Source organism: Pleurodeles waltl, chromosome 2_2, assembly GCF_031143425.1.
Source record: "Pleurodeles waltl isolate 20211129_DDA chromosome 2_2, aPleWal1.hap1.20221129, whole genome shotgun sequence".
Lineage (NCBI taxonomy): Eukaryota > Metazoa > Chordata > Amphibia > Caudata > Salamandridae > Pleurodeles > Pleurodeles waltl.
In genome coordinates this window covers 578,425,866-578,448,576 of record NC_090439.1, presented here as the reverse complement: position 1 = coordinate 578,448,576, position 22,711 = coordinate 578,425,866, and the positions used below count along the sequence as shown (strand labels likewise).

General features: G+C 45.9%; 1 protein-coding gene and 1 pseudogene across 2 annotated transcripts in view; one reads left to right on the top strand and one right to left on the bottom strand.

The window, feature by feature from the left end:
• LOC138282476 (maternal DNA replication licensing factor mcm3-like) overlaps positions 1-22,711 on the top strand; it is a 315,678-nt gene that overhangs the window by 140,999 nt on the left and 151,968 nt on the right. The window lies entirely within an intron of this gene.
• LOC138283131 (5.8S ribosomal RNA) lies at positions 18,910-19,061 on the bottom strand (annotated as a pseudogene).

The window sequence follows — 22,711 nt, the reverse complement described above, 5'->3', positions numbered from 1 at the left end:
TGGCATCAACAAGAAGAAAGTAGTGCTAAAATTGTGATGTTTAATCAAAAAAACATCTTCCTGACCTTATTGGTATTCTAATTTGTCAACTTCAAAAGCGCAATAAATTGTGAAAGCCTCAGAGGGCAGGAGAGGCAGCTAATTTCCTAATGGCAAATATTACGCAAAGACCCTAGAGAAGAACCGCTGCTATACCTAACTGAGCAAGAAGAGTTGAGGAATGTGGATGTCTGGGATGTTGTGGTAAGCATTCAAAGGGTTGAGGCTTTGGGGAGTTGTGTACACTGAGAATCTACTGCTGTTCCTAAATGGAAACATATTACATTTGTTTACTGAGCACTACATACTTCATTGTGAGGTAGAACATTGGACTTAATGTGTGGACGCTTAGTTGTGTATTTTTTCATGAGCTAGATAATTTGACTGGAAGTTGGAGGCTAACCTTCACAATCTAGTGGATGAGGCAGTCTGCATTGAGTGAGTAAGGTTGCTTAATTTTACGCTTTGAAGCTTATGTAGATGGTATGTTTTAATTCTCTGAAACTGGTGCAATAATTAAGCTAGCTTTCTTATTTGGTTACTATTCTGAAGTCTAGGTTAGAGGTGTTTTTTCTAGTTTTGAAGTCATCTAGGTTTAACATTTCTAGAGATCACCGTGACCAAGGTCAGAGGTTTGAGTGTAACTGGATTATTGCTTTCTTTGAGAAGAGATTGCGTTAAGCTGCACTGCATACACAGGCTGTATAGAAGACCATGTTTTACAGTGCTACCTTTGTGGGTGGTTCAATGATTACTGCATCTCACTTGCAGCATTTAATTTACAAGCCCTAGGTATATATACCACTATATACTAGGGACTTCTTAGTAAATTAAGTATGCTTATTTTACCATGTTTAAAGGAGAAGCACGAGTACTTTACCACTGGTTAGCAGGAGTAAAGTGCTCAGAGTCCTAGGGCCAGCAAAAAAAGATTCAGCATAAAAAGGCAAAAATCTGGGGTAATACCACCCAAGAAATAGCCCTGAGCAACACTTTGGATTGTGACTCCAAAGGGACAAAGTGTAGTTGGACCTAGACTCCCTCTCAATTGACACTTAGTGGAAATGCTGTAAAAATAAAAATTGTCCTTGAGGAGGAAATAAAGCATAACCAAATTAGGACAGATACTTAAGGTAGTAATAAAAAAAATACTAATTTAGTATTTTGGAGAACATCATAGTGGGAAGTGTCGAATTTGAAAAAGCCCTATGTACAGTTATGTATGCTTGGAAACAAAGACAAAACCTTACCAAGGAATAGATGGTGCACTCAAATAGAAAATCGCAATAGCTTGCTGATGAATAATACAAATACAAGAGTGGAGGCATAAGAGTGAAGCACCAACTAGTCTTCTTGGAGTAAGCAAATGACCCAAAACCACTATCAAAAAACAACCTAGGAGCTAATCCAACTAAAACTCCATCACAAATTAGGTTTGAATCTTGAGACAAACGGAGCCCACAATCCTGAAGAAGCATAACTTTCTGATGAATGAAGACCTGTGCATACATTTGCCCCTACCTCTTCATAAGACTTATAAGAATTGTTGGGCTTTTTTGCTTATACAGGGTCATCCCCAATCTTTTTACCTCCTGCCTCTTATTTGTTCTGACCTGTTGCTGTTGGCTTTTGAACTCTGAGCACTTTACCACTGCTAACCAGTGCTAAAGTGCATATGCTCTCTGTGTAATGTTGATTGGTTTATTCATGATTGGCATATTTGCTTTACTAGTAAGTCTCTAGTAAGGTACACTAGAGGTGCCAGGGCCTGTAAACCAAATGTTACTAGTGGGCCTGCAGCACTGGTTGTGCCACCCACATAAGTAGCTCTGTAATCATGTCTCAGACCTTCCACTGCAGTGTCTGTGTGTGCAGTTTTAAGTTTAAATTCGACTTGGCAAGTGTACCCACTTGCCAGGCCTTAAACTTCCCTTTTCTTACATGTCAGACACTCCTAAGGTAGGCCCTAGGTAGCCCCAAGGGCAGGGTACGGGGTGTGGTTAAGGTAGGACATATAGTAATGTGTTTTATATGTCCTGACAGTGAAATATTGCTAAATTCGTTTTTCACTGTTGCAAGGTCTGTCCCTCTCATAGGTTAACATGGGGGCTACCTTTAAATCTGATTAAAGTGTAGATTCCCTTTGGGAGCGGATGGACATGTGGAGTTTGGGATCTCTGAGCTCACAATTTAAAAATACATCTTTTAGTAAAGTTGATTTTAAGATTGTGTTTTTGAAAATGCCATTTTTAGAAAGCGAGCATTTTCTTGCTTATACCATTTCTGTGACGTTGCCTGTTTGTGGATTCCCTGTCTGGATCAGTTTGACAGTTGGGCTGGTTGCACCTCACACTAGACAGTGACACAAAAGGAGCTGGGGTGTAGCCTGTATATCCTGATGAGCCATCTGTACTAGGAGGGAGGGGAGGAGTGGTAACTTAGACCTGAAAGGGCTGTGCCTGTCCTCACACAATGCAGTCTCCGACCCTCTGGTAAGTGTCTGGGGCCTGGCCTGGGCAAGGCAGGATTTCGCATTCAAAGGAGACTTTACTTTGAAGTAGGCCTACTTCAAAGGAGAAATTGGGTATAAGAAGGGCACCCAAAACCACAGACTAGATCACTTCTGGACATCAAGAGGAACCTCTGCCTGGAGAAGAGCTGTGGAGAAGAGTTGCCCTGCCTGTGACTATGCTTTGTGGCGCTATCTTGCAGTTGCTGCTTCTGCCAGAGTAAGAGGGCAAAGACTGGACTTTGTGTGCCTTCCATCTTGTGAAGAAATCTCCAAGGGCTTGATTTAGAGCTTGCCTCCTATTGTTTGAAGTCTCAGGGGGACAGCAAAGACTTCTCTCTGCCAGCACCTGGAGTATCTGGAGAGACTCCTGCTCTGACAAGTGGTGCCCTATCCAGTCCCTGGGCCCTTGGAAGGAAAGCTGGTGGAAATCCAAGGAAATCGACTTCGGACTGACGCCGCTGCTGAATCCCGTGATGCCGCCTGCAACTGACTCTGTGATCTTTGCTGGAACACAATGGCCTTCGCAGGCCCGACACTGCTGCAGCCCCGCTGAAGTCTGTGACTCCGTTGAAGTCGCTGTCCCACGCCGTGACTGACACCACTCGAAGTGCGCGGATTCAACGTTTTGCACAGACGCCGTGATCCCAGACTTCGCGCATCGACTTGTTTTCACTCTTCACCAAAGGTACTGTACTTGGGGGTCTACGTGACTCTGTGTCCTGTGCCGCTGGTGTCTGCTTGTTGGGAACAACTCCGACACGGCGCCGTGTTAACACTTCATCGAAGCATTTTGTGTTTCTAAGCGCTATTTTTGAGTTTCATCTTTAAAAATTCATAACTTGTCGGATTTTTGTCATTTTGGTCTTGTTTTTTTTAGATAAATATTACCTATTTTTCTAAACTGGTGTGGTGTCCTTTTGTAGTGATTTCATTAAGTTACTGTGTGAGTTGGTACAAATACTTTACACCTAGCACTCTGATGTTAAGCCTACTGCTCTGCCAAGCTACCAAGGGGGTTAGCTGAAGGTGATTCTCTTTTACCCTGACTAGAGTGAGGGTCCTTGCTTGAACAGGGGGTAACCCGACTGTCAACCAAAGACCCCATTTCTAACAAGTACCTTAAAAACACACACTTGGGAAGAAATCAAGTATCCAGATACATTTCATTATTTGAGCCACTATCCAGTTTTGTAGTCATATTAAACCCTTTGTGACCTTCGCATAGGTTTGGTTTATTTTTGAGTTACTATGAAAATCAACATAATTAAGAATTTGTTGATGTGAGAAAGTATCTTTTTGCATGATCACCCTCATTTTTCTATATACTGGTGCTAGTTTCTGAGCTGTGCGCACTTGAGCCACTGCTGTCTACTGTATGTGTTCTGATGCCTAATAACCTGAAAACTGGGTGAGTCTTCATTGGAATGCTTAACTTTCCAGTAAGGCCCGAGTATATGGTGCACGAAACTACACCAGTAGTATAGATTTTTTTCTTTTTTTTTCTTAATCATCACCTGCAGCATAGTTTGTGCCTCTAGAATGATAAGGAAAGCATTACATTAGGCCTATATGTGTATCCTGATTGCTGCAACTTTCTAAAACTGCAAGTGATCTTGACAGAATCATTATTTTTGAGAGGAGGAAAGCCCTACTTTTGAATATCACGTAAGTCACCCCTATGTAGGCATTGCAAGCCCACCAGACAGGGTGCCTAGCGTTTAAAAATGAAACGTTTAAGAATTTCATGTTTACATGTTCCTACAATGACATGGGAAACTAAGGTGTAATTCTATTTTTATTGCGTTTAATTAAACTACTTTTGCTAAATGTACTTCGGGATGAACTACAGAAATAGTTCACCCACTGTTTTTAATATGTATTAAACCCCCAATTTAGCAGTGAAATTGACTTTTGATGCATAGTCAGCAATACTAACTTTTAAAAACGCGTTTGCCTTCCTGAAGGTCCAGTAGGCTAATTAGCATTAACTGGTTGTAGCTGCCTTCCTGTCAGTGTTTCCTCATAATAGGATGTAAACTGAGCCCTGAGCAAAGCTAATGACTGGCTTTTTGGCAGGAAAACCTGGTTACATATGCGACTCCCTCCAGAAAGGCAGTTGCAAAGGTCAGTTCAGGAACTTAACTCAACAGGTGCCAGGGTAAGACCTAAACATTTGTAGTTAACCGTGAAGTAAGACCTGGGTAAGAGGGGATGTTTGATGACAAGGCTGACTATAGGCAGCTTGACACCAGCCCAGTAGGAGGGCGAGCTGGCCTAAAACTAATTTGGTGTGGTCGAGAATCTAATTTCCCTAGACATAATCCATACATGGATAGCAGCCTCTTCCAGGTTAAAAAGGGTGCTAGCATGTTGTATTTCAGCCAGAATAGGGCAGTGTTTCAAGTAAGGCAAATAAGATTTTCTGCACAAGTGGGAAGGCTTGCCTCTAGAGATCTTTTTTCTTATTTGGTGGAGAGTGGTGAGAAGTTGCGTCAACCCAGTGACTACTTAATTGTAGAAAAGTGGCGACTCAGTCCAACACATTTGGACATGTGAATGAACCAGAGGACTGTACCTGCTGTATGTGACCTGGCTGGATACCAGAAGGGAATCGACCTGCTCACTTTTAACTAGGGTTGAGAAGTGGACTCGAAGGGTCAGTTTGCTGACCTCCTTTGTTACAATAATGCACCAATCTGCAAGACGCATTTTTCCTGGAATGACCAGCTGACCAGTAGCAACTGGACCTGGACTGGAGCATGCGGATGTCCACTGCTGAGAGCCTTAGAGATGAAGATGACCTGCTCAGGAAATCTGTAAGTAGGGACTTTGAAGACCTTCGGAGCATCAGCAGGACCTTGCAGTGAAGGTTTCCAATTTAGAGTGGATTTCAAATACATCTTCAGACTTATCCTGCTGGAGCATTTTGTGTTCCATTTATTAAAAAAAAAAAAAAATACTGTCAAAAAGGTAAAACCCTTTACAGGGTGAAAGTGTGAAATGTATCCAACTATCGAGAGAACTCCAGGGATAGAAAATCACACCTGGGTCCCAGTCAACCGTGACCAATAGGCGCTGACTGGTACTTTACTTTTTCTAGCCACTTAAAAAAAAAAACTCATCCCCTAATCCCCTTATTGGATTTTAATAATGTGTATCTTTTTGTAAATAAAAATCCCTCTAGTTAAACTAATAAAATGAATGTTTTTACTGTGAATTTTTCATTGTTTTTTTGTTACTGAAAAATACATTACATACTATTCCTTTTCCTGAAGTTAAGCCTGTCTGATATGTGCCATAGCTACCAGGAGTTGAGCCCAGATTTATTCATTGAACTTGTGTGTTGGGCGTGACAAAACTTTGGCTATCAGAAGGACTCTCATACTCCCAGACTAATAACTCAAAATTTTGCTCACATTAGATGTAGAAGCCTTCATTACAAACCTCATTCAAGGAGTCATAAGTTACATATTTGCATTTAATCCGCAGGCTATATCCAGTAACAATTGAATTTGTCTTGATACTAACAAGCCTGGTTCTTTATGTTGCATGAATTTTCTGTCTTACAGATTAACATGTAAGCCTGGGGCTTTTCCTTGGGACAAGAGTTGGCACAATTTGCCCTAGGTGGCTACAAAAAGTAAATAAATCTTCCAATACAAAAAGTTATTGAGAGCATCTGAAAACAATAACACTGCAGACATCTTCTGCAACTAAGCAGCACCTCAGATACTCTGCATTAGGGGAATTGTTCATTCAATGCTCACTGAACGTACAATTTCTGATGAAGTGCAGCAAGAATCTAGTTATCTGAGTATTACAACATTGCATGCAGTCTTGCATTACCAGAGTATCTAAGAAGCCTACGAGACATATCTATTTGGGTAATTCAGCATAAGGATAAGTTGCTTGAATAAAGAAAGCAATTTTACAAATTTGGATAGGCTCATTAGGTAAATGAGAGAGGCGCGCTCCAAGAAAAGTTTAGGAAGTTCTGGGTTTTCCTCAAGAGATGGAATCTAGAGAAGGATCCATAACAGACACAACCTCCAGTGTGTCGCCATCTTTGCACTTTCTTGTTCAAAAACACATTAAATTAATTTTGTTCACACAAAATGGCATATTTTGGAAACTGAATGCCTGTCAGAGAACCACAATTTACATTGAAGAGAAATGACAATTGTTAGAAATTGGGTTGCTGGTTGACCAGGGTGATGGTCCTGGTCAAGCAGCAACCATAATCCTAGCCATCATAAGGCACAAGCTGACCCAAATTAACATGCGCTCCCCCCTCTACCCCTAACCCTATCCCCCCACACCCCCCAGGGTAGCTTTGCACCGAGCAGTGAGGCTTAACTTTAAAGGCAATATGTAAAGGGTTGTGCAACACTTTAAACAGTGAGAACACAGACAAATGATCCCTCACACCAAAAAAATAGAGCTTAATTTAATAAATAATACAAGACCAAAATGACCAATCCAATTTGTAGAACCAGATTTATTGAATTGTAACTTTTGCAGAGGAAATAGTGCCAAAAGGCATAAAGTGCCAACTGTGGTTATCTGGTTGCACTGGACCGGGACAGTCAAGTTCAGGCTAACCACGATGGAGCACGGGCTAGCGGCAGGGACCCAGTTAGGCCCATTGGACAGAGTAACTTAATAATTGTTTGTAAAATGTTGCATCTGTCAACTTTGAAGATGTCATGCAGCAGAGGTCATGTGTCAGTTAAGAGATGAGGTGGGCTACTGTACGAGGTCCTGTTGTGTTGATGTAGTGGATCCTGCTGACTGGGCTTGCAATGCGAAGTCCAGCACTGGGGATGTGGGATGCCTTTGGGGTACTGCGTCCATTCTGAAGAGCTAAGATACAGAGTTTGTTGTCGAGAGTGCTGTCAACAAGAGATGCAAGGGCCTGCACAGAGGATGCATTGTACAGTTCCAGTTCCAAAGGTGATGCTGGCTGTGGTGATGGTGCACTTCTTTGCGACAGGCCCAATCTACTCCGTATTAGAGATACATTGGTTCTGATCGAGGTTGTGCCGCACAGCAGAGATTTTGTCAGTTTGCTGGGCTCACAGAGGCTGGCAAACATATTAAATGTAATAAGGCAATTCCAATGTTTTCCTATGGGAGAGTTAGGCCTTATAGTACCGAATTCAAGAGTTTTTCACTACCACGACATATAAATCTTCAAAGTACCTGACCAGCTTTTTAAAGTTAGGCTTACTTCCAAGGGTCCAGGACTGGTGTAGCACCACTTGGCAGGGTAGACTCTCAGATGGCAGAATCTTGGTGAAGATGCAGGGAGGGAAGCCTGTTAACTCCCTGAGGCTTCATATCGGCAGGCCAGCCAACTAGGAGTTCTCTCTTGGAGTCACTCTGGGTTCAGGTGAATCAAGTCCTGTCCTGCTCACCCAGGCAAGAAGACAGCGGGTTCCTTCAGAGCAGCAGAGTGGTAGTCCTTAAAGCAGCACAGCAATCCTTCTTTCAGGTAGAGTATTCACAGGCCCAGACGTATACTGAAGTGGTGGTGTCTGAGGTCCTGCTTTTATACACAGTTGTGTCTTTGAATTTGTAGACGTTTCTAGAGGCATTTCTTTGAAGTGCACACATGTCCTGCATTTCCTGCTCTGGCTCCAGACTAACTACTGGAGATATGCAGCCTTTTGTGTGGGAACAGGACACTGCCTTTTCAGGTGTAAGTGAGGCTGGGCCCATCTACTCCCTCCTATTGATGACCTATCCAGTCACACCCAAGCTTCCATTTGTGTGGCTGTCTAGGAGGAATACATAATGCCCATCTGCCAACTATACCCAGTCATGTGACCAGAGACAGGCTGCAGGCACCAAATGACTAAGGCAAGAAAATGCCAACTTGCTAAAAGTGGCATTTTCAGAACTGTCATTTAAATCTAACGTCACCATAAGTTAGTATTTTAAATTAGGATTCCAGAGACAACAAACATGAACCAGTGAGCTCTTTCGATTTGGGAAATTACACTTATCAAATGTAATAAGGCAACTTCTATGTTTTCCTATGGGGGTTATAGGCCTTGCAGTAGTGAAAAATCGATTTAGGAGTCTTTCACTGGCAGGATATGTACTTTTAATATTTATGTGTTCAACTTTTTAAACGCATTGCACCCACCGCCCTGGGCTGTCCAGGGCCTACCCTAGGGGTGATATGTTTCAAGTTTATTTTATTTATGTGTTGGAACTCCAAAGAGGTCTACCTAAAAATATTAGGAAGAATAAACATATACTTAGGATTCAAAATATGACACATTATATACATAAAATTCAGTACAAATGTAAAAAGCTTAAATTAAAAACTCAGTGACAAAATAGTTCATTAGGAGGCACAAAAAGTGGCAGAAGTACATCAGAGGCTGATCGTGTAGACAACTGCAGAAAAATAGGCCTCAGCCATTTGCAATGATGTAATAAAAGCACTGGGCAGACAAACAAGACTTGATTTAGATCTTGAACCCCATTGTGGCATAGTTTAGTCTTGGGAACAACCATACCATTTTGCCTTAAGGGGATTAAGCGGGAGGAGGCCTCACCTTAGCATGATCCAAAAGCGTTGCACACAATGGGGCAAATTCCAATTCATATACGGTGTCGCACTTATTATGATAGTTACATTTTGGGAGCACTTTCTTTTTTTGACATGCCTCCATATCTAAGCAGAAACTTAGCACCCAGGTGGTCTGCTTTAGGGTAGCTTTTAGTTGTCACTGTTAGTGTAAGCACCAAGCTCCAGTCTACTTGTAGCTGATTGACCGCAAATAGGAAGTTTCTATAGATTAGTGATCTATTTTGTTTTTGTTGGCTAGAATCTTTCTCCCTAAACACCTTAAAGAATTCTGTTTACTCCTCGTTAAGAAGGCAAGCCAGCATACCAACCCCCCTACCCCACCAGGCCCATTGACAAACTTGCTTCTCAGGCTCATTTCCAACCTTTGAGCACCCTCCCCCCGAGAACGAGAAGTTGACAGAAGCAATGTTTCTCGGTATTTGCCCTTTGTTATTTTTAAAGTGCCCCACTTGTCAATTCTTACATATTTTTCATTAATTAGCTGTAGGAAAACGGTTATCAATTGTTCCATGATTTATCTTAAACCTAATTTGCTCCATGGGAATTATATTCTCTTTTGCCCATTCACTTATCTGGGTCTGGAGGCATTTTCTAAAAACTTTGCCCACTGCATCTAAGAGTGTTATCTGTCGATAGTTCTCAGACAGATTACGGTCTCCCTTCTTACAGAGAGGGACTATAATATTCCCTGTCCAGGAGGGAGTTATTAAAAATGGGGCACAAAGTTTTGCTCCATATGGAGGGTTCTTGTTTAAAAACTGAAATAGGGACTTCATCTGGCCCCATCTCAGCAGAGGAACGTATCCCTTGAATGGCTAGCTTGATTTGTTTTACAGAGGGAAGGTCATGAGTATTTGTGCTGATTTTAAAATTGTTGTATCCACTCTCCTCTGCATTTGCCGCAGGCAAATTAGAGATAAGGGCAACCCAGTTAGCTTCCTCAATAGACACAGGAAGTGATCTAACTCTTGTCCCATAACTCTTCACTACTATGGCCCAGAAGGTTCTTGTCTGTCCACTAGCAGCTGCCACTCTCAATTCCACCCATATCCGATCACATTCCCCTCTTTTCAAGCGGGCTTTAAGCCTATTCCTTCTCTTTAATAAGGACACCACCCAGAGAGGGAAAATACCACATATTGCTTCCTCACTAGGACATTTATTTCTCTGTTTAGCGGGAGGATTGGGAGCAGAATTGGCCTAAAGCTAATCTTAGCTGGATTACGGTTTGCCCCTGCTTTATGCTGCTTCATAAACAGCGAGACATTTTCTAGTTCAGTACCCCCCCAAACATCTAGCTTTTCCAAAGTAGATTGTAATTCACTTTTTAATTTGGCAATCATCCTGTGGTTCCCTCTACAACCTTCCTGTTCTTTTATCAAATTTAGATATAACTCTGTCAAAACCCCAAGGTCTGTATGAGACATACATACTTGCAGGAAAAACATCAACAGACTATGATTGCTAATGGGAGTGTTAGAAATGAGGTCTCTAATGGCAGTGGTGCCCATCCTGTCCAGGTGCGGGACCCTCACTTCAGCCAGGGAGTCAGGCAGGTAAGATAAACCCTGCTCATCAATTGGTAGTTTGGCACGAGCAGTTAGGCTTATCGCAGAGGCAAAGTGTAAAGTATTTACACCCACACGTGTGCACCCACACACGTTTAGAAAAGTAGCTAATAATTATCTGAGTAGATAAAGACCAAAATCGCAAAAATGCAACATTCACCAGTAAAGCTAAGAATTTTCAAAGATTAAATGTAGTTTAGTGCTTAGAAATACAATAGTTCCAACTACGCTATTAAAATGGCTTAACGGAGATGGAGTAGCTTCCAATAGCCCGGTGCCACCAGTGAGGGAGTGTGGTTGGCCACTGAGTCGTGCAGACCCCAGTTACAGTGCCTTGTAAAACAATGAGGAAACAAAGATGCTGCGTGGAGTTAGGTAGGTAAGGAGTCAATAGACTCTGTGCAACATCTGTTCCTTACTGCCACCGGGGAGGTGAGGCATTGGTTCCTTACTGCTAGGCAGCAGAGGTGAGATGTCAGTTCTTTATGGTTGCAAAGGAGGTGATGCAATGTTGCTGGTGAGGTGTCAATTCCCTATGACAAGGTGGGGTCCATGAATCCAGCAGATCAAGATGCGAGGCATCAACTTTGAGGTGTCACAATCACACCACAGGGCTGCAGGTGTTGCAGTGTAATCGGGTTCCACGGATTTTGGTGACAGCACTCTGGCTTCATGCTGTGGCAGACTTTGGGGGGATGCTGCGGCATCAACGGGCATCTATTGTAGGTCGCTGTTGTTGAACTCTGTGGGGACTATGGCTCCAGTGCAAGCAACGACTTGTGGTCAGAGTAGCACCGGTTCCGAAGTTGTTGTGGAAGTCGATGCACTATTCTCATCCTTGTAACAGAACTTGCTCCCAAGGGCCCAGGAACTTGATTTGACACCACTTGACAAATCTGAGCTTTCAGTAAGAGAGACCAGGCACTGGCAGGTGAAGTCTTTGAAGTCCCAGAAACGTCTTAACTGGAGGCAAGCTCAGTTTAATCCCTTGGAGAACCTTTGGAAGTAGGATGTAGAAAGTGCAGTCATTTCACTCCTAGGACAGAAGCAGCATGCCAGCACAACAAAGCAACATGCAGAGTGGCAGTCCCTCCTACAGCATCCAACTCTTCTTCCTGGCAGAATATCCTCAGTCCAGAAAGATTCTAACTGTGGTGTCAGAGGTCTAATATTTACGCCTATTTCTGTCTTTGAAGTAGGCAAACCTCAAAGATAAGTCTTTGTAATGCACAAGACGCTGCTGTTCCCTGTCCTGGCCCCAGACACTCCAGGGGGTTGGAGACTGCTTTGTGTAAGGACAGGCACAGCCATATTCAGGTCCAAGTGTCAGGTCCTCCCACCACTCTGTCTCAGGAAGACCCATCAGCCTTGTGATGGGCCATCAGAATATGCAGGACACACCTCTGATCCTTTTGTTCGATTGTCTAGAGTGAATACAAAACAACCCAACTGCCATCCTGACCCAGATGTGGATTAAGCAGACAAGCCGAGGCACAAAATTGTTAAGCAAGAAAAGGCCCACTTTCTAAAAGTGGCATTTTCATACTCATAGTTCAAAAACCAACTTCACCAAAACATGTATTTTTGCATAATGCGTTCAGAGACCCCAAACTCCAAATCTCTCTCTGCTCCGATTGGGAAGTTACACTTGAAGGATATTTTAAGGCAATCCCCATATTAGCCTATGGGAGAGAAAGGGCTTGCAATAGTGAAAACAGAGTTTAGCTGCGTAACACTGTCAGGACATGTAAAGCACACCAGTACATGTCCTAACTTTTAAATACACTGCACTCCTTCTACTTTAGGGGTGATTTATATGTAGATATAAGGGAAGGTCTGGGCCTGGCAAGTGGGTGCACTTGCCAAGTCAAAATGACAGTTTAAAGCTTCTCATACAGACATTGCATTGGAAGGTCTGGGACATGTTTAGAGGGCTGCTCACATGGGTGACACCATCAGTGCTGCAGGCCCACTGGTAGTATTTATTTTACAGGTCCTGGGTGCACATGGTGTACTTTACTAGGGACTTGTATATGTAAATCAAATATACCAATCATGGATAAACCAATACAGTTTAGGCATGGAGTACTGGCACTTTACCACTGCTGACTAGTGCTAAAGTGCAAGAGTACTAAAGCTAAAAAAGTAATCCAGTATAGGACCAAATACGGAGGTCAGAAGCTAAAAGACAGGGGAAACCATGCCAAGAGCTGACAGGCCTAACAGGGAGTTCAGTGACTTTTAAGTCACCCAATAAATAGAAGAAAGAGTAACCAACTACCACATAGTCAGGGATCCCACCTTCCCTTAGGGAATTAAGTGTATAATGTGCAGGGGAATCCGAGAGAAATCTCCAGTTTACAATGAGTCATTTTTCAGAAGATCAAATAGTAGCAACTCTCTTCTGTTATCTTTGAAGGAAAAACAATGGGGTGGGATTCGCAAGGCCTCCTCTTTTTGGCATCTCAGAATTATTTTAATGCATGGCTAGATATTTTACAGTTGAGATCCCCTACTAGGATTACATGGAGGGACCAAATCCTTATCCAAGTATTTTCATATTAGTAATGAAACCTTCTGCACTAGTCCATCGTACGATGAATCGGGTGGAATGTAAGCATTTACCAATATGAGAGGAGGCGTGCCGTGCTCCCCACTAGGTTGAGACGGGGCCAAGAATAAATCGGAGGAATCTCTAGAACAATCATATTTACATTTAAATGTGTTAGAAAGAAGAATTGCTACCTCCCCTCTTGCATGATCCCTCCTTGATGGCATAGATTTGCAGTCCAGGGTAAAATAGTATACACAGTGAAAATCCCCATCACACCAGGTCTCCTAGAGGCAGGTCACATCTGGTTTTATAGAGCTTACAAATTGACATTTGTTATTCTTTAGTCCAGCTGCATTCCAGGAGACAGCCTTTAACTCATTGCTAATTATGAAGCTACAAGCACTGTTTAGAACCCCTGGCAGCCAATTCCAGCTTTGTGTATCTTCATAAATACTTAGGTCGGAGCTTTGTGAAACATCCCTCTAGACACTTGTCTGTTGTCCTTTTCAAGGTGTATTTGCAAACCCTGAGGGACAGCAGTCAGATCACTCCCTCCAGGGCAAAGTGAAGGATTCCCCCTTTATCCCATTCACTGCCCTGAAAATGGTTCATACTTGCAACCTGCCCCCTCTGCCATATGAAGTATCAATACCTCTGCATTGCAGGCTTTCACAGTTTTGTAAAATCATTTTCACAATTTTAGAATAAAATGATACCCTTGATTTGGGCCCTCCCACCATAAGAGAAAGACACCAGTTTAATGTCTCTACTCTGAATTAGACTTAGAGAATCTGTCCAAAAAATCTGGCAAGGAAGGCAGGTCTGCACATAACTATAGCAGAGTCGAAGAGTGGGACGAAATCTAATGAAGAGGAATCACCTATTTGTATTTTAGCTTCAGAGGGAGGTGGATCCACTGGAGCCTTCTTCACACTTTTGTTCACAAATGGCATTGTTGCTGGATTCAAAGAAAAGATGTGAGAAGGCTGACCTGTTAAGATGACTGCCACCAATCCATTTGTCCTCCTCGCTGAGCTAGAGGTTGTGTGAGAAGGGCCCTCTGCTAAGGAACTAGCCTGGGAGTTCAACAACTGCCCTTTTGACCTGGGAGGCTGTAGAGGCCTTTGGGGAAATGGGGGAACGGGGGGGTCCCATGTTGACTTTATTCAGCGATTTTTGTTTCCCAAAGGGAAAACATTTGATTCTTGCTTTTTAATGCAGCAATCAAAGGAGCCCTATTACGCAAAAGATTTGATTCAGTTTTTGGGCAGGCCCTCCCCTATTAGCAGTAGACCAGATCTCAATTTATTTGAAGTTATTACCCTTACATTTATATGAGCCCCCATCCTGCTTCTTCTATTTAGGAGAAAATAGCCGCTTCCTCCCCCTAAGAGGTGGGGCAGTATCCCCCTACTGGTCAAATCTCAAGATATGTTAAGGAAAAACTCTGGCAGGCTCATCCACTGCTCCAAGATATTTTATGTTGTGATACTATAATGTTGTGATGGTGTGGATTCGTGGACAGCTTCTTTCAACTCCTTCAAAGAAGAAGGGGGTCAAGACCAAGTTTCGTTTGAGGAGGATTTCCTTTAAGAGGCTAGTTGTGGAAGAAGTGTAATAGAATGAGCCTCCTTTGAAGGTTAGTGGCAGCATAAAAGGAATAAAGGAGCAGAGAGGAGAGCCACGGGGCAACAAGTGCACTGCGGCCTAGCGCAGCTGCCTCCACTACCCACATGCTCTTGCTCATGGCGAGGTCTCCCCTAAAGGTGGACTCCAGCCGAGTGTCTGCACCTCCTGCTTATCTCGCATCCTTTCGTCCTCACAGCTCTCCTTGGTGGAACCAGGTAAGCTCCATAGGCTGGGCGGGACAGGCGTAGGCTGATGTGGCTGATTTGGCATCACCAGGAAGTCTACAGGTCGTTTCAGTATATTACTTTGGGCTGCTTCAAGACTACCTCAGTGCTGGTTGTGTGATGAACTTTAGCCTGGGACAGCACAGGCTTGGGGCTAAATTCCAGGTGTTCGTCCACCATCACCAACCAACCAAGGATTACCGCTGCAATACTTCAGCTCAAAACGCTGTCCAAACACCATGGCCGGCATTCAGCAACTCCAGCAGCACCAGAACCCAGAGGCGCCTTACTGCTCCTCCCTGCAGCTCAGCTACTTTTCCTTGACCACTGTTACCCAGCAGTCAAAAGGGGGGACCTGTATCAAAAAGGTTTGGGCCTGGAAAAAGGTTTATTTTGGCAGGTAGAAATAGCTGGGTAAGCTGAATACTCAGGCTCTACAATGGCAGGCTTGAGACCTTTTTAAAGTATGGCTTAAGTGGGCAGCACAATTAGTGTTACAGTCCACTAGTACCCTTACATTTACAGGCCCTGGGCACATGTAGTGCCCCTTTATTAGGGACCTACAAGTAAATGTAAATATGCCAATTGGGTATAGCCAATGTTACCATGCTTAGGGAAAAGAGCACTTTAACCACTGGTTAGCAGTGGTAAGTGCGCAGAGTCCTAAGGCCAGCAAAAACAAAGTCAGCAAAAACAAAGTCTGCAAAAACAAAGTCTGCAAAAACAAGAGGTCTGAAGGCAAGAAGTCAGGGGGAACCACACCAAGAATGCCAGGTCTCACCACACTTTAAAAGATGAACTAATGTGAGCATACATACCACTAGAAAAACCTAATGCAAATATTGAATCTCCTACCATGCTGAGTGCCACAGGTGTACTAATTGTTCAATTTGGAATCGAACTCTGACAGATGATTAATGGAAATCTGGGTCCATATTTAACAGAAGGTCTTTAAACTATTATACTGAAAAATGCAATATATGGAATGATTTGTCCTTGTAACTTATTGTGTGTGTATATTTAGGAGAAAAGTCATTTGGCAAAGATCATTCAGCATAGATACAAATCAAAGTGCCAAAGATGGATTATTCCTTGTTCAATCAGATCACCAACCAGGAAATGAAAGATGATTTCGGATTGACAATTTGCCAAATAATCAAACAAAACCTACTTAAAAATAGCTTTTTCCTGCAAGCTATTGAGAATATTGATTGTGGGTTATATCAAGTGTATGAACACCAGAACATTTCATTAACAGACAAAAGTTCTGGTAGAGGGATTTTGCCATGATAGGGACTGCTATCCGTTACTGCAAGCATACGTTAACACCTTCTGTGCCCAGGGAGCAATGGTTACATCTTTGGCTGCAGCGCTGCTGTGCCAAGGACATAACTATTGCGTCCTGGGACCAACCCACAGGCAAAGCGCTGGTGCTTCCTCTGTGGGCCACCCACAGACCCCCACTGGGAATGGCAAAGGAATACCTTCCGCTGCCACGCCTGCCCCTCCCCCTGGCGATCTGATGACGTGGACACTAGCACGGTGTGCCCACGTTACCAGAGCAGGGAATATTATGTGGTGTGTTTTGTGTGGCTCCCACTAGGTTTACTTACCTAAAACCACTTGTAAATGATTGATTTATCAATGATATTTAGGGATTTTATTTCATAAAGTAATGGGTGAATAAAGTTATTTATTGTGAACCATTTACTAACACTCATGCAAAGTCCATCCAGTATACCTGAGATGGACAAGTGGGTGGGTTTGCAATAATGTTTTGGTGTTTATCTTTACTTTTTACCATTCATGCATACTCTCTCTCTAATGAACACCTTGCCGTCACATCTTTTTGGAAACTAGTCATTATGGAAATATGTGGTGTGATATTGAGAAGTAGTTTGTATACCTTGTGGACCATGTGGAGTGTTTTTTTTGTTCACTTCAATCTAAGGGGAAAACCTGAAATCTTACCTGACTTGGAGCTCCATAGCCCTGGGTAGTAGGAGTGACTTTGCCCCCCTTGAACCAGAAAAACTCAAAATGTCATATCACTAAAGCTGGTGCTGGGAGGCTAGGAAGAGGCCAGAGGCACTGAAGACTCAGAACTGACATTGGGAAGGAATTTGGCCCATGTGGAGGTTGTGGTTTTTTTGTTTTGTTTTTTTGGTTCACTTCCATCTAAGGGAAAAAAACAAAATCTTACCCGACTTGGAGCTCCATAGCCCTGGATAGGAGTGACTTTGCCCACTTGAACCAAAGAAACAAGTGTCACTAAAACAGGTGCTGGGAGGCTGGAAATGGGCAGGAGACACTGAAGGCTCACGCACTGATACTGAGAAGGGTTTTATGTACCTTTTTTGAGCCATGTGAAGTGTTTTTTTTTTTTTTTTTCTTTTTTCTTTACTCCCATACAAGGGAAAAACCCTGTAACCTTAAGCTACTTGGAGCTCCATAACCCTGTGTAGAAGGAATACTTTGTCCCCTTAACCCTTGCTGTGCCTAGGTCGTAATGGTTACGTCCTCAGCTGCAGAGCTGCTGTCCGGTATAGAGCCTGAGGGGGGCTTCTCAGAGCTCTCCCGGCCTCGTCTTTCAGCTCAGCACCCGTCTGGAAGGGGAGGGTGGATGCTAGACCTTCATGCAGGGCTAGACATTGCTTCAGGCCCAAACCTGCTGGGGGAGCACAAGAGTCCTCTCCGGTCTGCAGCCACCCTGCCCTGTGTAGTGACTGCCTTCACCATACCGTGGGCTCAGGGTGCTGCCTTTGGGTGGGTGCCTTCCACCTTCCTGGAGCCCAGGCATGGGGGGACCAGGAGGCTTAAGCCCAGACTGCCCCACACCATCTCCCCACTGACCTGCCCATTTTCCTAAACGATTAAGCCCCAATGAAGTGGGGGTTTGCAGAACCCTGTGTGGAGACAAAAGTCAGAGTTAGCCCGGCGGCCTAACCAGGCCCGGCTCACCAGCCATCTGGTTGACTAGCCCAGCGACCAGATGGCCCAGGACGACTCAGTGACCAGATGGCCTGGGATAACCCCAGCAGCCAGAGTGACCCAGGCAGCATGGCAGTCAGCCTGACGAAGACAAGAGCGTCCGTGCACTCTGAGAGGCTCCTTCCAGGGGTAGCTTGCCTCCCGGCGACTTGTGTGGACCGGGGATTCCCACCCTGACCATCTGGTCACCCTGCTGACTTAAAAGGGATTGTGGCCCCTGCACCCGTTGGCACAGGGCAGGAGGGGGAGGCCCCCGTGCCGGGTGGCACATGGTGGAGGCAGCCCACTCCCTCCCCAAAAGCCTGGCGGCAGAGGGACCACACCCCAGCCCCCCCCCCCTTCCTAAGTGTGGTGGTGGGGGGGAGAAACAGGCACCCACAGACGGAGGCAAAAGCTTGGCTCAGAGGATGACTCATTCGATCACAGCAATGTAGCTATTCTGCTACTTAAGAAACCCTGACCCAGAATCAGGTCATTTACAAATGATTTAACACAGTGCCCAACGGTGCACTAAGGGCGATTGAGGCAGCCCCCTTCTGTCCACATCTGCTTACATTCAGGAGGTTGCCCCACCTGATCTCAGGTCATAGTCAGATGCTGAAGCAGTGGGGAAAGCCAGGACCACCATCCCCTGGGCTGCAGGGGACAGGGTTTCATGGCAGCACACCCTTTTTCCTTGATTGAAGCCTGCGGCCAGCAGACCTTGGAGGTTGGACAAAGGGAACAGAGCTGCCCTGTGACAGCCCTAGCCACACCGTGGGAAAGCCCCAGGGCAATTGACAACCAAGCAACCCTCAGACAGGCGTAGCCCTGGGAGGAACCAGTGGCCGCAAGGTGCGCTCGAAGTGTCAATGATCAGTGTCCTGCAATTCACACTAATTCTCGCAACTAGGTGAATTATTCATCGACACACGAGTCGAGTGATCCACCGCCAAGAGTCACAGGCATCTTTTCTCAATGTTTGCCCACCTGTGTGTGCAGGAGTGGAGGAAGGACGGCAGCACCACCTATTAGCCAACCACACAGCACGATGGCCGGGCAACCCATCAGGCTTTCCCCTCTGTAAGTCGATCTCCATGATTCAAAGAACATCACCAGGTGCTTGGCCCTGGAAGGGGAGGCTCCCAGAACAGCTCTGTTGCCAGGCAGCCCCACTGCCGCTGGTCCCTCCCAGAGGACCAGCAGGGACCACAAGAGTCTTCACAGCCACATGGTACCAGGGCTAGCCGGCACCTGGCAACAAGGGAGGGTCCACCCACCTGCACACCAGCTATCTGCCACCAGATCTCGACCCCTGCATGTTGAGTCACCAGCTTAAGGCAGCAGCCCTGAGCCGTGCCAGTGGGCTGGGGGATAGCCCACCCCTGCTGCCCTGGTCAGAGGCGCTGGAAGGGAAGAGACCCCCTCCAGCATACCCCCACTGAGGGGAGGCAGGGTTCCCTCGCGGCCCCAGCTCCTCCTCGTCCAGGCCACCCTGCCACCTGAGAAGGGCCACTCCTCAATTGCCCGAAACACAGGCAGGCTGGGAATCCGGTGCGGGAGAGCCCAGGCAGCAGGGCTTTCAGGGGGTGGTCCCAGCCTTCAATTTGGTTTCACCCCCAGGGTCGGGCTGAGTGCGCATGGGTTCCATCTCAGGAGTGGCTTTCCGTTTTGCCACTCCTGGCATAAGAGGGGCAAATCCTCCCAGGTGGGGAGGAGTCCCCCCTACGCCCAGTCCTCTCCCAAGCACCCCTGTGGCCACGGTCCACTCTGTCAGCCAGGAAGCACGAGTGAAAGGCCAGACCCTGTGCCTACTGGAATTCTGTTCTTGGAGCCGGCCAAAGGCTTTGGGCTGGCGCCGTCGGTCTCTCAGCCGCTTCACCACTAGTGATCCATCCACAGGTTCACCTACGGAAGCCTTGTTATGACTTTCACTTCCTCAAGATAGTCAAGTTTGATCGTCTTCTATGTGCTCCACCAGGGCTATTGCTGACCCTGGCAGGGGCGATCCAAGGATCTTACTAAACCATCTAATTGTTAGCAGCGACGGGCGGTATGGGCAAAGGACAGTGACTTGATCAACGCAAACTTATGACCCCCACTTACTGGGAATTCGTGTTCATGGCAAATTGCAATCCCCAACCCTTATCACGAACAGGGTTCAGTGGGTTACCCACACCTGTTGGCGAAGGGTAGACACATGCTGATCTGTTCAGTTTAGCACACGTGCAGCCCAAGACATCTAAGGGCAACACAGACCTGTTATTGCTCTATATTGTGTGGCTCAATGCCACTTGTCCCTCTAAGAAGTGATGAGGGTCACGTAACTAGTTAGCATGGGGGAGTCTCGTTCGTTATCGGAATTAACCAGACAAATAGCTCCACCAACTAAGAATGGCCATGCACCACCACCCACAGGTTAGAGAAAGAGCTATCAATCTGCCAATCCTTTCAGTGTTGGGCCAGGTAAAGTTTCCTGTGTTGAGTCAAATTAAGCCACAGGGTCCACTCCTGATGGTACCCTTCCATCAAATCCTTTAAGTTTCAGCTTTGCAACCATACTTCCCTTGGAACCGAAAGACTTTGGTTTCCTAGAAGCTGCTTGGTGGGTCATGGGAATAACACCACTGGATCGCTGGTTGGCATCGTTTATGGTCAGAACTGCAACGGTATCTGATAGTCTTCGAACCTCTGACTTTCGTTCTTGATTAATGAAAGTATTCTTGGCAAATGCTTTTGCTTTGGTTCCTCTTGCGCTGGTCCAAGGATTTCACCTCTAGCGGCACAATACGAATGTCACCAGCCGTCCTTCTTAATCATGGCCACAATTCCGAAAACCAACAAAATAGAACCAGAGTCCTATTCCATTATTCCTAGCTGAACTCAGGCAACCGGCCTGCTTTGAACACTCTAATTTTTTTTTAAGTAAATGCTTCAGACCCCCAGGGCACTGTCAAGAGCATCAAGGAGGTGCTGAGAGGCAAGGGCTGGGACAGGCAGTAGCTCACTGCACGTCTGACTACTAGCTCGATCCTAGGATCCAACTACAAGCTTTTTAACTGCAGCAACTTTAATATATGCTATTGGAGCTGGAATTACCGCTGCTGTTGGCACCAGACTTGCCCTCCAATGAATCTTTGTTAAAGTATTAAAGTTTACTCATTCCAATTACTATCAACAATAGTCCTGTATTGTTATTTTTCATCACTACCTCCCCGAGTCGGGAGTGGGTAATTTGCACACCAGCTGCCTTCCTTTGATGTGGTAGCTGTTTCTCAGGCTCCCTCTCCAGAATCGAACCCAGATTCCCCGTTACCCGTGGTCGACATGGTAGGCACAGAAAGTACCATCAAAAGTTGATAGGGTAGACATCCAAATGTATAGTCGCCATCACTGGGTCGTGTTCTAATAAATGCAGAAATCATGGTAGGTTAGCGTTCATCGGCATGTATTAGTTATAGGATTACCACAGTTATCTAAGTAACAGATGGTGCGACCAACCATAACTGATTTAATGAGCTATGCGCAGTTTCAGTGTACCAGCTGTGTGTACTTACACAAACTGGCAGAGGAAGCCTCCCCAACCCTGGTGGACAGCCAGGCCCAAGGTCGTCAGGTTGTGGCAGACTGGAGGAAGGGAGCAACCGCCACAGGGCCAGGCAGAGGCCTGGGGCCCAGTTTAAGCTCTCTGAACACAGCCATGCATGGGAGTCCTCCACAGACGCTGCCCCAAGTGCCTTGCCACCCGGTGGGCCAGAAAGCGAAGCCCAGGATTGGGGGCTCCCACCCCATTGGCCCGCCGGGGCCCTTGGAACCAAACTGGCAGGCCAAGCCTTCCTTGGCCCTGTGGATTCCCAGGGTTAGGCCCCTTGGTTTACGGCAGGCTGGAGGAAGGGAGTGCCTGCCCCATGGCCCGGTGGGGGCTTGGCCGGGTCCCCTGAACCCAAACTGGCAAGGGAAGCTTCCCTGGGCCCAGTGGACTCCCAGGCCTGTGCCCCTCTAGGTGCGGCAGGCTGGAGGAAGGGACCACCCGTCCCAGATCTGGGCAGGGGCCCAAGGGACTGGCTGGGGCTCTCTGAACACAGCCATGCAGGGGAGGCCTCCCCAGACCCTGTTCCAGGTGCCTTGCCACATGGCGGGGTCGGAGCTCAAAGCCTAGGATGGGGGTTCCTACCCTTGGGCCTGCCGGAGCCCTTGGCAGGTGCCTAGGCCTGGATGGGGCTCTCTGAACACAGCCACGCAGGGGAGGCCTCCGCAGACCCTGTTCCAGGCGCCTTGCCACATGGCGGGTCGGAGCTTAAAGCCTAGGACGGGGGCTCCTACCCTTGGGCCTTCCAAAGCCCTTGCCAAGGGTCTAGCTGGGGACCCTGAGCTCAAACTGGAATGGGAAGCTTCCCTGGGCCGAGCAGACTTACAGGCCGCTTGGGATTACGGCAGGCTGGAGGAAGGGAGCGCCCAGCCCAGGGCCCGGCAGGGGCCTGTTCAGGGCTCTCTGAAACCTCAAATTAAGCTAAACAAAAAATGTTTTTCTCCCATTTCTCTCTGGGGTCCCCAGGCCAACACAAATTTCCTAACACCCAGTATTCCTCTTGGTCTCATGAGTATACTGAT